Here is a 14243-nt window from a genome sequence, read left to right as displayed (position 1 = left end):
CTCACAAATACAGCCTAATTAGGCTTCACACTTGTGATCAGGGCTTACACATTCGTACTCGTAATAACAATGATATACTTACTTGTTATGTACACATAATGACTTAACATATCGGTCTGAGATGTGCCCGATTACTGCGACGGAGGCCATACCTTTGGAGGGCAAAAAGTAAATCTGGTAGGGAATTAAATGTAATCAAGGATCAAAGCCCCTACCTTAGCACTAGCCCAGATAAAGCTCTGATATTGAGATGGAATTAGGTGAAGCGAACTGACTGGCCCAGGAATTGATGCCTGGAAACTGAAGAGTGTGGTAGTCATGCCCACCCCCAACCGAAACCAGAGTTGGCAATTGAGCAGGGTCAGGCTAAACCCAGGCCGATATCTGCTTGTGGCATGCGGCCTGATGTCAGAGCAAGAGTGAAACACTATGACCTGTCAGGCCTAATCCCATCATGTTCCTGCTAATGAATGGCAAAAAATAGAACTGTTAGCTGGATAGGCATAACCATCACCACCCTACTGACCTTGGTGGTAACAGCCTAATTGCCTAAAGATAAACAATATCCAACTACCTTACCTGAACTAAGACAAACCTAATGTCCCATACCTGACTCCACTAGCCTCATAAGTGGTGTCCCATTGCGAGTGACCCACCCTGTTGTTGCCATCATGTCTGTCAATGCCTACCAATGTCCCTGCAGACATTACCGCTCCATGTCTAAGCCATCGTGCCCTCAAGCAGGCCCCTGCATATGATAATGCTGGTGAAGCAGACGGCCGTCGACCGTGTGACGGACTAACTGAAAACATGTCTGTGACAACCTGCGTGGTATAACCCCCGGCAGAGGTGTTATCATGAGTGAAGACCCCATGAACGTGACTAGTTGCTTTTAATCTATGAAGTGTCAGTGACCAGAAACCTGTGCTGCCTCCTCCTGCCCATCATAGGCATCCGGGATATCCGACCGCCTATGCCGTGGTCAGTCGCTTTAAGACTGTGTCAATAATGTAGACCTGTGTGAGCCTTATCCTGCAGATGTGGTAGGTCTAAAGGGTAACAAATGCCTGTGTCGAAATGTTATTGCTCTGAAACGTGTCAGTAACAATAACCTGTGTGGTGCTCCCCCTGCAGACATGGCAGGTATTGCTGGTGAACAACCACCTGTCGAAATGTCATATCTCTGAAAACGTGTCAGTACTGATGACCTGTGTGGTACCTCCCCCTGCAGGTGTGGCAGGCATGACGGGTGAACCACCTATGTGTTGTAATGTTATGCTCTGAAGCCGTGGCAGTAAACATTAGCTGCGTGGTAACTCCCCTGCAGGTGTGGCAAGCATATTGGGTAAACAACCACCTGTGAATAGTGATGTTGTTGCTCTGAAGACGTGTCAGTAACAACCTGCGTGGTGCCTCCTCCTGCAGACGTGGCAGGCATGGTAAACAACCACCTGTGTGACGTGATGTTGTTGCTCTGAAGACGTGTCAGTAGCAACAATTGCGCTGTGCATCCCCCTGCAGACGTGACAGGTATAAGAGTATAGAACCGCCTATGTGTCGTGTTGTTGCTCTGAAGACGTGTCAGTAACAACAAATTGCGCCGTGCATCCCCCTGCAGACGTGGCAGGTATAAGGGTGTACAACCGCCTTGTGTCGTGATGTTATTGCTCTGAAGACGTGTCAGTAACAACAATTGCGCAGTGCATCCCCCTGCAGACGTGGCAGGTATAAGGGTATACAACCGCCTGTGTAACGTGATGATGTTGCTCCGAAGACATGTCAGTAACAACAATTGCACAGTGCATCCCCCTGCAGACGTGGCAGGTATAAAGGTATATAACCACCTGTGTAACGTGATGTTGTTGCTCCGAAGACGTGTCAGTAACAACAATTGCACAGTGCATCCCCCTGCAGACGTGGCAGGTATAAGGGTATACAACCGCCCGTGTAACGTGATGATGTTGCTCCGAAGACGTGTCAGTAACAACAATTGCGCAGTGCATCCCCCTGCAGATGTGGCAGGTATAAAGGTATATAACCACCTGTGTAACGTGATGTTGTTGCTCCGAAGACGTGTCAGTAACAACTATTGCACAGTGCATCCCCCTGCAGGCATGGCAGGCATGAGGAGTATACAACCGCCCATGTAACGTGATGTTGTTGCTCTGAAGACGTGTCAGTAACAATAACTACGTGCATCCCCTTGCAGACGTGGCAGGCATGGTGGGTATACAATTGCCGTGATGTTATTGCTCTGAGGACATGTCGGGAGCAACAATTGCTCACAGCACCTCCCTGCAGCCGTGGCAGGGATGACAGTTGTACCACTGCTTGGGTGTCATGATGATAATATTCCAAAGAAAATTCAATAACAATCAGGTCAGATCAGGCCCATGAGAAGTTGATCCATATGCTGACAATTTCTAGCACATACGTGGAATGACGGCCGAAGTGTGATCTAAGCTATAGATGTTATGGACCTAACAATAGTATGCATGTAAATTTAATGTCAGTAATTGGTCCTGTATGCCCGGCTAGTGTGGCTAAAGTGTTATGTGTGACTGCCCAGTGTGAAAGAACACGAATATATAAATGCTCCCAGTATGGCAGTATGAATCCTATAAATGTATTCCCGGTATCAATGTTGTGTGGATTTATGTAATGTAAGCACTGTGGGCCAATGACTAGAATGGATGATGACCATGTGTACCCTGTGACATAATGGGCGCATGTGCCGACAAAGGAAGTGCCGTAATTGTATCTAGCAAGTATGCCGTGTAAGAATGCGAGCAACTATCGTATGAGTTGGTTGTATGTACCGACTACTACACTGAGTGCATGCATGTTATAGAACTATAAGCGTGTGAATGTGTACTGTATAAATGAAAATGTGCCCATCATGGATGACTAATACTGTGTGGCAAATACTGTGGCGTATGCACTGCACAAATGCCGCAGATGCATGTACAGCACGAACTCTGCGGGCGTGTAAACCTTTGAATGCCACGAACGCATGCGCCGCAAGAACGCCACAAGTTACCATGTAGCATAATGCTATGAATGAATGCACAGCGAGAGCATATGACAAGTGTGAAACCACGAGTGTAAGATCAGTATTAAGGGCTTATTGGCATGCGAACCGTAATCGATGCCATGAGCATGTGAGCAGTATAAATTACGTGAGCACCACGAGTGTGTTAACAATGAATATCAGGAGTGACAGAACAGTATCAACGCCATAAACATAAAACCTAGCAACGATGGCATGAGCATGTAAAACAGCATCAATGCGGAGAGCGTGTGGACCAGAATCAATTCCAAGAGCGTATGAACAGCATCAATGCCATGTATGAAATATTGATGCCGTACACGTGTGAAACCGTATCAAGCTGTAAAGCAAGTAACGGCATCGCAGCCGGAGCGTATGAACAGCATCGATGCTGTGCGTGTATGGAACAGCATCAATGCCATAAGCGTGTAACAGTATGAAGTCGTGAGCGTATGAACCGTATGAATGCCACAAATGAATGTCATGAGCATGTGAACAATACAAAAGCCATAGGTGTATGAGCAGCATGAAAGCCATGAGCATAGGAGCAGTATCAGCTTGTGAGCGTATGATCGTATGAAAATCGTGAGCGTGTCAACACAGCATCAAAAACAACGTGTTAACAGTATAAATGCCGCGAGCGTCTGATGATGTAGCTAATCATGGGTGAAGAACAATATGAAATACCATGAGCGTATGAACCACCTGAATGCCTTGAGAATATTAAACAGTATGAACACCATGAGCGTAACACAGTGTGGATACCAAGAACGTAACACGGAATACGAAGAGCGAATGAAAATGTAAATGCCATGGACATATGAAAAGCATGAACGCACTGTGTGGACAGTATAAAATACTGAGTATAATGGTATGAATACCATGAGATTAACAGAACAACATCAGGTTCTTGCATAGGGAATCTCATGAGCGTATGTACGGTATGGATGCTTATGAGCATATTTCTTGTGTGAATATTGCGAGTGTGCGAACAGTATGCCATGAGCGTGTGAAAAATAAATGACACGTGCGTAAAATGCCATTAGGATGTTCGAACCATGAATGAAAGACAGTGAAGATGCCCTAAAAACGTGTAACCAGTGAAAGAATTATGTGCGTATAACAAAAACCCTGGTCGTGAGAAAGTATGAATGTCATGATCGTATAAACAATAAATGTTGCGAGCATGTGAACCGTGTAAAAGCCATAGCATATGAATCGTGTGAAAAGTTATGAGCGTATGGGCAGTGTAATGCAGTGATCGTATGAAACACCAAATTGCTATGGGCTGATGACAGTCAATGTTATGACCTAAATAGTAAAATGGTGATGGAACAGTAACCATGGTGTGGACGTGATGAAGTGATTATGACATGCTGCCTCGGATGGAAGTGTAGCCGATGCTATAACCTGATTACAAGTACTGTGACCGTGTGTGCTGCCTATAAGTATAGTGACCGTGAGCACTGCAGCATACCCACCTGCATAGTACACGAAACACTATGACTATATGTTTTTACTGAAAAAGTACCAACCGTGACATTGTGACTAAATGTTGTGACCCAATGCCCTGTATGTGAACACATGCAACCGTGAACTGTGTGTTCCATAACTATGGCCCTGCATGAATCACGACCGTATGCACTGTATGAAACCATGCCTGTACATTGTACCGTGTGTACTGCGACGGGGTGCTGCATATAACCTAATGACATCAACACAATGCATTCACCGAGATGATATGTGTTGTAATCAAACGGTGACCATGACCAGGATGCAGACAAACCCCAGAAACATGTGATAACTGCTGTAACAACCGTAACTGATATGCTCGTCACAACCATCACCTTGTGCATTACTTTATTTTTTTTTGTGCAACGTGTACATGGTGTGCACAGAGTAACGGGTATACCTGGAAATTGTTAGTACCAGTAAGTGTGCACGCAGGGTATGTATCCCTAGCGACTGAATGTTAGATACCTTATACAACTTATGCATAAACGTTGTGTGAACGGACCGTGAAGAAGGGGTGACTCCTTCTTGATGACCCAGCAGTCCGCATATACATAAAATTAAATACAGTACCACAACAAGCTGTATGGCCAGAATGTGCATCTGCTGGGGGAACTAAACCCCCGCCAATCAGTTCTCCGTTCCGACCCCCGAAAGTGGCTGACAGACCGATATCCAGGTGCCGAGCACACCATGGAATCATCTGACCTGCCGGTGACGGCGTCAGCCCACAGCGAGAAAGACTACCTGTGAATCACAGGAGGAATGTACCCTCAATCCACCAAGCAGTCCCCTGGCTGGAAGGTGCTGCGCAAGCTCCTCTGAGTCCCGCAAGCTGCCTTTACCAGCATCTGCAGCGACCCCGGCACTGTAGATAAGCCACGATCTTACCCGGTGGGAGCCGGGCGCCCCGTGAGGCTATGGGTAATACCGAGGATCGCGCCAGACATGCCTTGAACAAAGCATGTCACCGTACTCGCTTTACTCCTCCCCTGCACTCAGTACATAGACGCTTACTCCGTGCAACAACAGGTGACTGCGCGTCCCATGCATCCGGCACTGAGGCAGCTGACGGGCTGCGCCGGAAGCCTGGACCTAGACACCCGGTGTAGGCACCACCACCACCACTGGGTGCCCGAGTGCCGATAATTAACGGGAAATACAAACGTACGCTGCGGAACACGGGTGTCACGCAAAACTCCAGCAGCACCCAGCTGCATACCTGAAACGCCAGAGACCGGCTCTTACCCCCTGTACCATGCATGGCGCCGCACCACTTCCTGCTTCCGTAAACGTCACGTACAGCCCACTGATAGGAGGCAGGGGCGTTATATACCCCCGCCCACAACCCTTATGTGCCGCTTGACGTGTGAGGGGGTGGAGATGTTACCGCCCCTCTCACAAATACAGCCTAACTAGGCTTCACACATATGGGAACACTAAGATAACACATCCTAGATCTGAATGAATGAATCATATGAAATACTTTCGTCTTTACATAGTTGAATGTGCGGACAACAAAATCCCACAAAAATTAATCAATGGAAATAAAATTTATCAACCCATGGAGGTCTGGATATGGAGTCACACTCAAAATCAAAGTGGAAAACCACTCTACAGGCTGATCCAACTTCATGTAATGTCCTGAAAACAAGTCAAAATGAGACTCAGTAGTGTGTGTGGCCTCCACGTGCCCGTATGACCTCCCTACAACACCTGGGCATGCTCCTGATGAGGTGGTGCAACGTGGTGTTGGTAGATTGAGAGAGACATGTTGTCCCAGATGTGCAAGTCTGGGGAACGGGCAGGCCAGTCCATAGCATCAATGCCTTCCTCTCGCAGGAACTGCTGACACACTCCAGCCACATGAGGTCTAGTACTGTCTAGCATTAGGAGGAACCCAGGGCCAACCGCACCAGCATATGGTCTCACAAGGGGTCTGAGGACCTCATCTTGGTACCTAATGGCAGTCAGGCTACCTCGGGCAAGCACATGGAGGGCTGTGTGGGCCCCCCCCCAAAGAAATGCCACACCCTTACTGACCCACCGCCAAAGCAGTCATGCTGGAGGGTGTTGCAGACAGAACGTACTCCACAGCGTCTCCAGACTCTGTCACATGTGCTCAGTGTGAACCTGCTTTCAACTGTGAAGAGTACAGGGCGCCAGTGGCGAATTTTCCAATCTTGGTGTTCTTTGGCAAATGCCAAACGTCCAAAGTACAACCCCCACCTGTGGACGTCGGGCCCTCATACCACTCTCATGGAGTCTGTTTCTGACCATTTGAGTGGACACATGGGGGGATATTTATCAAAGCTGTCTATGTCCTGCATCAATATAGACCAAACTAGAGTGTTTGGCTGGTCTATTGTGCGCCTAATATATCAAAAGGCGCACAGCTCTTGATAAATTCTGTGCACAGACTTCATGATCTATGCTTTAGACTGTATTTAAACCTGCTCCAAAACGGTCGGACATTTCGGCGTACTTTCAGCTGATGCGACTTGTCGCTGAAAAGTTGCTTTTGATAAATTCAGCACCAATGCATTTTCCAATGCATTTACGTCTAAAATAGACTTGCATGCATCATGTTCTAAAAATTCTCTAGAGCAAAAGTCGCACATATTTAGACTGCGACTTTCTGTGAGACAATTTAGACAGGAAAAACCAGTCTAAATCCTTTTGATAAATCTCCCCCATGCACATTTGTGGCATGCTGGAGGTAATTTTGCGAGGGCTCTAACAGTGCTCCTCCTGCTCTTCCTTTCACAAAGGTGGAGGTAGCGGTCCTGCTGCTGGGTTGTTGCCCTCCTATGGCCTCCACCACGTCTCCTAATGTACTGGCCTGTCTCCTGGTAGCGCCTCCATGCTCTGGACTCTACACTGACAAACACAGTAAACCTTCTTGCTACAGTTTGCATTGATGTGCCATCCTGGATGAGCTGCACTACCTGAGCCACTTGTGTGGCTTGTAGACTCTGTCTCATGCTACCACTAGAGTGAAAGCACGGCCCCCATTCAAAAGTGACCAAAACATCAGCCAGGAAGTATAGGAACGGAGAAGTGGTCTTTGGTCACCACCTGCAGAACTGCTCCTTTATTGGGGGTGTCTTGCTAATTGCCTATAATTTCCACCTGTTGTCTGTTCCATTTGAACAACAGCAGGTGAAATTGATTGTCAATCAGTGTTGCTTCCTGAGTGGACAGTGTGATTTCACAGAAGTGTCATTGACTTGGAGTTACATTGTGTTGTTTAAGTGTTCCCTTTATTTTTTTTTTGAGCAGTATATAATATATTGTAGAATCTCCCAATAGCGGACCCTCGCATGGAGGAAAAAAAAACTGCCCGATATTGATAGATGTCCGCTATTGATAAAAAGGGCTCATGTCACGATGCCGGCTGGCAGGTAGTGGATCCTCTGTGCCAGAGAGGGATTGGCGTGGACCGTGCTAGTGGATCGGTTCTAAGTCACTACTGGTTTTCACCAGAGCCCGCCGCAAAGCGGGATGGTCTTGCTGCGGCGGTAGTGACCAGGTCGTATCCACTAGCAACGGCTCAACCTCTCTGACTGCTGAAGATAGGCGCGGTACAAGGGAGTAGACAGAAGCAAGGTCGGACGTAGCAGAAGGTCGGGGCAGGCAGCAAGGATCGTAGTCGGGGGCAACGGCAGGAGGTCTGGAACACAGGCTAGGAACACACAAGGAAACGCTTTCACTGGCACAATGGCAACAAGATCCGGCGAGGGAGTGAAGGGGAAGTGAGGTATAAATAGGGAGTGCACAGGTGAACACACTAATTGGAACCACTGCGCCAATCAGCGGCGCAGTGGCCCTTTAAATCGCAGAGACCCGGCGCGCGCGCGCCCTAGGGAGCGGGGCCGCGCGCGCGCCGGGACAGGACGGACGGAGAGCGAGTCAGGTACGGGAGCCGGGATGCGCATCGCGAGCGGGCGCTACCCGCATCGCGAATGGTATCCCGGCTGGAGACGGTATCGCAGCGCACCGGGTCAGTGGAGCTGCCCGGAGCGCTGCGGTAGCGAGAGAGAAGCGAGCGCTCCGGGGAGGAGCGGGGACCCGGAGCACTCGGCGTAACAGTACCCCCCCCCCTTGGGTCTCCCCCTCTTCTTAGAGCCTGAGAACCTGAGGAGCAGACTTTTGTCTAGGATGTTGTCCTCAGGTTCCCAGGATCTCTCTTCAGGTCCACAGCCCTCCCAATCCACCAAAAAGAACCTTTTTCCTCTGACCGTCTTGGAGGCCAGTATCTCTTTCACTGAGAAGACGTCAGAAGAACCGGAGACAGGAGTGGGAGAAACTAATTTGGGAGAGAAACGGTTGATGATGAGTGGTTTAAGAAGAGAGACATGAAAGGCATTAGGAATACGGAGAGAAGGAGGAAGAAGAAGTTTGTAAGAGACAGGATTAATTTGGCACAAGACTTTGAAAGGACCAAGATAGCGTGGACCCAGTTTGTAACTGGGGACACGAAAGCGGACATATTTAGCGGAGAGCCATACCTTGTCTCCGGGAGCAAAAATGGGGGGAGCTCTTCTTTTCTTATCGGCAAACTTTTTCATGCGAGATGAAGCCTGTAAAAGAGAATCTTGGGTCTCTTTCCATATGGTGGAAAGATCACGAGTCACTTCATCTACAGCGGGCAAACCAGAGGGCAAGGGAGTAGGGAGGGGGGGAAGAGGGTGACGGCCGTACACCACGAAAAATGGGGATTTGGAGGAAGATTCAGAGACTCTAAAGTTATACGAGAATTCGGCCCATGGTAGAAGATCTGCCCAGTCATCCTGGCGGGAGGAAACAAAATGTCGTAAATAATCACCCAAGACCTGGTTAATTCTTTCTACTTGTCCATTGGATTGAGGATGATATGCAGAAGAAAAGTTTAATTTAATCTTGAGTTGTTTACAGAGAGCCCTCCAGAATTTTGACACGAATTGGACGCCTCTATCCGAGACGATCTGCGTGGGCAACCCGTGAAGACGAAAAATGTGTACAAAAAATTGTTTAGCCAACTGAGGCGCTGAAGGAAGACCAGGAAGAGGGATGAAATGTGCCATCTTGGAGAATCGATCAACGACCACCCAAACAACAGTGTTGCCACGGGATGGGGGTAGGTCTGTAATAAAATCCATACCAATCAGAGACCAAGGCTGTTCGGGGACAGGCAGAGGATGAAGAAAACCAGCGGGCCTCTGGCGAGGAGTCTTATCCCGGGCACAGACAGTGCAGGCTCGCACAAAGTCCACGACATCCGTCTCCAGAGTCGGCCACCAATAGAAGCGAGAGATGAGTTGCACAGATTTCTTGATGCCTGCATGACCTGCGAGATGGGAGGAGTGACCCCATTTGAGGATTCCGAGGCGTTGGCGTGGAGAGACGAAGGTCTTTCCTGGAGGAGTTTGCCTGATGGAGGCTGGAGAAGTGGAAATCAGGCAGTCAGGAGGAATGATGTGTTGCGGAGAGAGTTCAACTTCCGAGGCATCCGAGGAACGAGAGAGAGCATCGGCCCTAATGTTCTTATCGGCAGGCCGAAAGTGAATTTCAAAATTAAATCGGGCAAAGAACAGAGACCACCTGGCCTGGCGAGGATTCAGCCGTTGGGCAGACTGGAGATAGGAGAGGTTCTTGTGATCGGTGTAAATAATAACTGGAAATCTTGATCCCTCCAGCAGATGCCTCCATTCCTCAAGTGCTAATTTAATGGCTAGAAGCTCTCGATCCCCGATGGAGTAGTTCCTCTCCGCCGGAGAGAAGGTCCTAGAAAAAAAACCACACGTAACAGCATGCCCGGAAGAATTTTTTTGTAGAAGGACCGCTCCAGCTCCTACAGAGGAGGCATCAACCTCCAATAGGAAGGGTTTAGATGGGTCAGGTCTGGAGAGCACGGGAGCCGAAGAAAAGGCAGACTTGAGCCGTTTAAAGGCGTCTTCCGCTTGAGGAGGCCAAGACTTGGGATTGGCATTTTTTTTGGTTAAAGCCACGATAGGGGCCACAACGGTAGAAAAATGTGGAATAAATTGCCTGTAATAATTGGCGAACCCCAAAAAACGTTGGATAGCACGGAGTCCGGAGGGGCGTGGCCAATCTAAGACGGCAGAGAGTTTGTCTGGATCCATTTGTAGTCCCTGGCCAGAGACCAAGTATCCTAGGAAAGGAAGAGATTGGCATTCAAACAGACATTTCTCTATCTTGGCATAAAGTTGATTGTCACGAAGTCTCTGAAGAACCATACGGACATGCTGGCGGTGTTCTTCTAGATTGGCAGAAAAAATCAGGATATCGTCCAGATATACAACAACACAGGAGTATAAGAGATCACGAAAAATTTCATTAACAAAGTCTTGGAAGACGGCAGGGGCGTCGCACAGGCCAAAGGGCATGACCAGATACTCAAAGTGTCCATCTCTAGTGTTAAATGCCGTTTTCCATTCATCCCCCTCTCTGATGCGGATGAGATTATAAGCACCTCTTAAGTCCAGTTTGGTAAAGATGTGGGCACCTTGGAGGCGATCAAAGAGTTCAGAGATGAGGGGTAGGGGGTAGCGGTTCTTTACCGTGATTTTATTAAGACCGCGGTAGTCAATGCAAGGACGTAGAGAGCCATCTTTTTTGGACACAAAGAAAAATCCGGCTCCGGCAGGAGAGGAGGATTTACGGATAAAGCCTTTTTTTTAAATTTTCCTGGATGTTCCCCCGACATAGCAAGAGTCTCTGGGGCGGACAGAGGATAGATTCTGCCCCGGGGTGGAGTAGTGCCCGGGAGGAGGTCAATAGGACAATCATAAGGCCTGTGAGGAGGTAGAGTCTCAGCTTGTTTTTTGCAAAAAACATCCGCAAAGTCCATATAGGCCTTAGGGAGACCGGTTACAGGGGGAACCACAGAGTCACGGCAAGGGGTACTGGGAACCGGTTTTAGGCAGTCCTTGAAACAAGAGGGCCCCCAACTCTTGATCTCCCCAGAGGACCAATCCAGGGTTGGGGAATGGAGTTGAAGCCAGGGTAGTCCAAGGAGGATTTCGGAAGTGCAATTGGGGAGGACCAAAAATTCAATCCTCTCGTGATGAGGTCCGATGCACATTAGAAGGGGCTCCGTGCGGAAACGTATGGTACAGTCCAATCTTTCATTGTTTACACAATTGATGTAGAGGGGTCTGGCGAGACTGGTCACTGGGATGTTGAACCTGTTGACGAGAGAGGCCAAAATAAAATTTCCTGCAGATCCGGAATCCAAGAAGGCCATAGTAGAGAAGGAGAAGGCCGAGGCAGATATCCGCACAGGCACAGTAAGACGTGGAGAAGCAGAGTAGACATCAAGGACTGTCTCACCTTTGTGCGGAGTCAGCGTACGTCTTTCCAGGCGGGGAGGACGGATAGGACAATCCTTCAGGAAGTGTTCGGTACTGGCACAGTACAGGCAGAGATTCTCCATGCGGCGTCGTGTCCTCTCTTGAGGTGTCAGGCGAGACCGGTCGACCTGCATAGCCTCCACGGCGGGAGGCACAGGAACGGATTGCAGGGGACCAGAGGAGAGAGGAGCCGGGGAGAAAAAACGCCTTGTGCGAACAAAGTCCATATCCTGGCGGAGCTCCTGACGCCTTTCGGAAAAACGCATGTCAATGCGAGTGGCAAGATGGATGAGTTCATGTAGGTTAGCAGGGATTTCTCGTGCGGCCAGAACATCTTTAATGTTGCTGGATAGGCCTTTTTTAAAGGTCGCGCAGAGGGCCTCATTATTCCAGGATAATTCTGAAGCAAGAGTACGGAATTGTACGGCGTACTCGCCAACGGAAGAATTACCCTGGACCAGGTTCAACAGGGCAGTCTCAGCAGAAGAGGCTCGGGCAGGTTCCTCAAAGACACTTCGAATTTCCGAGAAGAAGGAGTGTATAGAGGCAGTGACGGGGTCATTGCGGTCCCAGAGCGGTGTGGCCCATGACAGAGCTTTTCCAGACAGAAGGCTGACTACGAAAGCCACCTTAGACCTTTCAGTAGGAAACTGGTCCGACATCATCTCCAAGTGCAGGGAACATTGGGAAAGAAAGCCACGGCAGAATTTAGAGTCCCCATCAAATTTATCCGGCAAGGATAGTCGTAGACCAGAAGCGGCCACTCGCTGCGGAGGAGGTGCAGGAGCTGGCGGAGGAGATGATTGCTGAAGCTGTGGTAGTAGCTGCTGTAGCATCACGGTCAGTTGAGACAGCTGTTGGCCTTGTTGCGCTATCTGTTGTGACTGCTGGGCGACCACCGTGGTGAGGTCGGCGACAACTGGCAGAGGAACTTCAGCGGGATCCATGGCCGGATCTACTGTCACGATGCCGGCTGGCAGGTAGTGGATCCTCTGTGCCAGAGAGGGATTGGCGTGGACCGTGCTAGTGGATCGGTTCTAAGTCACTACTGGTTTTCACCAGAGCCCGCCGCAAAGCGGGATGGTCTTGCTGCGGCGGTAGTGACCAGGTCGTATCCACTAGCAACGGCTCAACCTCTCTGACTGCTGAAGATAGGCGCGGTACAAGGGAGTAGACAGAAGCAAGGTCGGACGTAGCAGAAGGTCGGGGCAGGCAGCAAGGATCGTAGTCGGGGGCAACGGCAGGAGGTCTGGAACACAGGCTAGGAACACACAAGGAAACGCTTTCACTGGCACAATGGCAACAAGATCCGGCGAGGGAGTGAAGGGGAAGTGAGGTATAAATAGGGAGTGCACAGGTGAACACACTAATTGGAACCACTGCGCCAATCAGCGGCGCAGTGGCCCTTTAAATCGCAGAGACCCGGCGCGCGCGCGCCCTAGGGAGCGGGGCCGCGCGCGCCGGGACAGGACGGACGGAGAGCGAGTCAGGTACGGGAGCCGGGATGCGCATCGCGAGCGGGCGCTACCCGCATCGCGAATCGTATCCCGGCTGGAGACGGTATCGCAGCGCACCGGGTCAGTGGAGCTGCCCGGAGCGCTGCGGTAGCGAGAGAGAAGCGAGCGCTCCGGGGAGGAGCGGGGACCCGGAGCGCTCGGCGTAACAGCTCAAAAATCTTTCTAAATGAGCACATACCGTAGTCACTCCTGAGTGTAATAACCTATAAAATAATAAAAAGCAAAATTACAGTAGAATCTCCCAGTGCCATTTAATCACACCTTATCACCCCTCTGTACCATTTCATCCCCCATCACCCCCGTGCCATTTTATTCCCCCTCTTGATCCATCCAATGCCACATCATTCCTCCCACTTGAACCTCCTGTGCCAAATCATCCCCCCCCCCTTACCCACTATGCCACATTTCATCCCTTTATTATCCTCTGTGCAAATTCATCACCCCTTCTTTACCACCCCTGTGCCATTTAAGTCCCCCTTTATCCCATTGTGCCACATCATTTTTCCCCTTCTCTCCACCTGTCGTTCGTCTTACCTGGCCAGCAGGCTAAGGGCCTCTCAGCGGGTTTGACATTCTCCCGACATCTTCTTCGCTACACTCGCCTAAAGGCTTCAAGCAGCGGCAGCTGCCGGCAGTGAAGAGTGACGTCATTCGTTGGTATCCGCAGCTGCCACTATAGCTCTCAGTGAGTGCAGCAGAGAGGACGTCATGGGAGGGTAAAAGCCGCTGACAACCCCTGAGCCTGCTGGCCAGGTAAAAACAACAACAAGGAGAGGAGGGAAGGGGAAAAGTGATCTGACACGGGAAAAA

The sequence above is a fragment of the Hyla sarda genome, chromosome 10 (genome assembly GCF_029499605.1).
Source record: "Hyla sarda isolate aHylSar1 chromosome 10, aHylSar1.hap1, whole genome shotgun sequence".
Lineage (NCBI taxonomy): Eukaryota > Metazoa > Chordata > Amphibia > Anura > Hylidae > Hyla > Hyla sarda.
This window is presented reverse-complemented; position numbering follows the sequence as displayed.